This window comes from Pteronotus mesoamericanus, unplaced genomic scaffold, assembly GCF_021234165.1.
Source record: "Pteronotus mesoamericanus isolate MK-2021 breed Mesoamerican mustached bat unplaced genomic scaffold, CSHL_Meso_final contig_82, whole genome shotgun sequence".
Taxonomy (NCBI): Eukaryota; Metazoa; Chordata; class Mammalia; order Chiroptera; family Mormoopidae; genus Pteronotus; species Pteronotus mesoamericanus.
Genome location: NW_026555265.1, coordinates 11,413,550 through 11,416,913, shown reverse-complemented (window position 1 = coordinate 11,416,913; position 3,364 = coordinate 11,413,550). Strand labels below are relative to the sequence as shown.

General features: G+C 47.5%; 1 pseudogene; it reads left to right on the top strand.

The window, feature by feature from the left end:
- Window positions 1–577: 577 nt before the first annotated feature.
- On the top strand, window positions 578–1,698 carry LOC129079993 (casein kinase I-like; annotated as a pseudogene).
- Window positions 1,699–3,364: the final 1,666 nt, after the last annotated feature.

The following is a 3,364-nucleotide window of genomic DNA, read 5'->3' as shown; positions in this document are numbered from 1 at the left end:
AAATTGACGGACAAGAAACAGCTCAAGAAGTTCATTACCACTAAACCAGTGTTCCAAGAAATGCGAAAGGGTCTTCTTTACAAGAAGGGGGAAAATACAGAGGAGCATAGTTATAAAGGATAAATGGCAGCAATGGGCAAGCCATGCAGTGAGGACTGCCAGGGTCCAACATTCTGTGGATGGCGGTGCAGGAATGGCGTCTCTAGCAAGCTTCAGAGCTAGAGCAGGGACTGGAGTAGGGGCCCATTCTCCCTGCTGTGGGAGCCTGGGCTACCCAGCTCAGCCAGCCAACCATGTGGCCATAGTCATGGTGAAGGCTGAAAGCTGGGAACCATGAGATTTGAGGCAATGTGACCTGTCAGCAGAATGTGTCCTTCCCTCCCCTTGCATGCAATCCTGAGGTCACCGAGATGAGTGCCAGAATCCCAGCGAGCGCCCAAGTCTGACTAACCAGGATTCCATCAAGCACCATTGTGTTCTAGCCCTGAATAGCTGCCCTTGACCTCAGGTCTCCATAGACCCAGTATTTGTACAACAGCAGAATTACCCACCATGGAAAAGCCAGGGTACCACAAACATGGATTTTGACAAGAAAGGAGGAAAAGGAGAGTAGGAGGGGGGACAGAGAATCAGCCACAGTATGCAGAGCATGGGACTAGCTCAGGGGACGAAGATAGGTTGTGCCAACTTAGTGGTGCTCCAGCTGAGAAAAATAATCTATACAACTGAATAGGTAGTTATCAAATTGGAGCTCGTCAAATCGTGGGCATCATAACTGCACCTGGAGTAACCCTTTTACAAGCATCTTAGCACTCAGAGGGTGTCAGTCAGGTCTCCTACTTTGGCCATGTGGGAAGTACAATTCTACAGTGCTGGAGCTCCTTGGGCTCAACCTGGAGGACCTCGTTAACCTGTGCAACCACAAGTTCACAGTCAAGACTGTGTTCATGAGTGCCATCTAGCTGATCCTCATCTACCACAACATGAAGCCTGAGAAATTCCTGGTGGGACGACTGGGCAGCAAGAGGGAGCGGGCCATCCACATCATTGATTTTGGCCTGGCCAAGGACTGCACCGATCCAGAGACCCAAAAGCACATCCTTTACCACAAGCACAAAAGCCTGACAAGCACAGCTCCCCACATGAGCATCAACACACACCTGGGCAAGGAGCAGAGCTGCTGTGATGATCTGATGATGTTGGGCCACATGTTCATGTACTTCCTGTGTAGCAGCCTGTCCTGGCAGATGCTCAAGGCAGACTCACTCAAGGAATGCTAACATGAGGGACACTATATGACCATCGAGGTCCTCTGTGAGAGCTTCCAGAGGAGATTGCCAAGTATCTGCACTACCTGCAGTACCTGGCGTTTTTTGAGAAACCCAACTATGACTACCTGTGCAAACTTCACTGAGCCCTTCGACCACAGTGGCTTTGTATTTCACTATGAGTACAACTGAGCGGGGAAGCCCCTGCCCAATGCGTATTGGCACAGTCCACACTGACCTTCCAGCACAAACTCAGCGTAGGGATAAAGCCCAGGTGTGCAGCAAATACCAGACACTGAACCCCACCAACAGGAGCTGAATGCAGATGACCTCAATGCTGGTCACTCCAATAACCTTATCACGGTGCCCACAGAGGTGCTGCTGCTTCTTTAAGAGGAGTAAAAGGAAATCACTGCAGACTCACCAGTGACCCTGGTGGTGGTGCCGCACATCTTCCCACTGCAGTCCCTGGGGGAGCTTACCGGAGTGACCCACAGCCAGGACAGAGGCTGTGGGCCCAAGCTGGCGGCCCACATAGGTTACTTCTTTCACATAAGACTTTGCCCCAAATTTCTACACCTGTGTCTAGTGCACCCTTTCAAGAGCATTAACTATTTAAAACAAGGAAATGAAAACAGCTGCCCCTGCTCTGCACCCCTCCCACCATGTCTGCTGAAATGAGCAGTCTGACTGCAGGCACTGGCCAACCAGCCGGCCAGCCCATCAGCCCTTCTAGTGACATAAAGTCCAGTTTGTCTCCTCTCACTAAAGGTCACTCAAGGGGGCGCTGTGGTGCATTGCTGCCAGGGTTGAGTCTGCCCTGGGCCTCTCCAAGCCAATGGGGAAGACAGGGTGGGGGCGGCATGCCTCCCAAAATGCTGCACCAGAGCTTGGACACAGTCAGTCGCCCACAGGGGCCCCTGCTGTAGCTGCTCCTGGAGCCTAGGATGGCCACTTGTGCGGCCACTTGGGCCAGGGCTGTGTCTGGTGTTGGGGCTTCTTATGTCCCTACTTAGTTCCACCGAGCCACAGAAGACAAGCTCCTTAAAACCTTGTCTCAGCCCGCAGGTGTGGCAGAGGCCAGGCAGCCATGGTGTGACAAGCAGAGCCACTGGATCCTTGGTGGCGGTGTGTGCATCTAGGTGATGCTTTACAGAGTGTACAGAAATGGCACTTCCATTACTCCGCTGTTTCCAGAAAGACATAGAACTTAGAGGCTTTAAAAAAATAAATGGAAAGAAACACCCCCCTCCAAAAGGAATAACACGGCAGTAAATACATACCTATCAATAATCACTTTACATAAAAGTGGTTTAAATGCTTCAATCAAAAGATATAAGGTAGTTGAAGGGATAAGAAAATATGGCCCATATATACAGGGTCCGGCAGAAGTAACACCTGCTTGAGTGTTCTTGGTAGGGTAATAATATAGGTATAATAATTTACAGTTTCACTTTGAACATTTCACTTAAAATGTCATATGGTGTGCTTGAGTGTGATATTGTTATGGTACAGAATTACATGCTTATGATTTTGTAACAAAAGAGTGTGTAATAAAAAGGGGCATTATTTATGCTGTAGTCTGTATATGCCGTCTACGAGAGACCTAATTCAGAATGAAAGTAAAGGGATGGAAAAAGATATTTCATGCAAATGGAAATTAAAAAAAAAACCCTTGGGCAGCAGTAATTATATCTGACAAAATAGACTTTAAAACTAAGCTATAATAAGAAACAAAGAAGGGCATCATTTAATGGTAAGGGGAACAAGCCAGTTAAAGGGTATAACCCTTGTAAACATTTATGAACCCAATACAGGAGCACCTAAATGTGTAAAGCAAATCTTGATGGACATAAGGAGAGAGAGTGACAGTAATACGGTCAAAGTATAAGATTTTAACACACCATTGACATAAGTGACTAGACTTTCCAGACAGAATGTCAACAAGGAAAACAGCAGCCTTAAATGACACACTGGATACGTGGACTTAATTGTTATCTTCAGAGCATTTCACTCCTAAGCAACAGAATATACGTTAGTTTCAAGTGCATGTGGAACATATTCTAGGATAGACTATATGTTAGGACACAAAACAA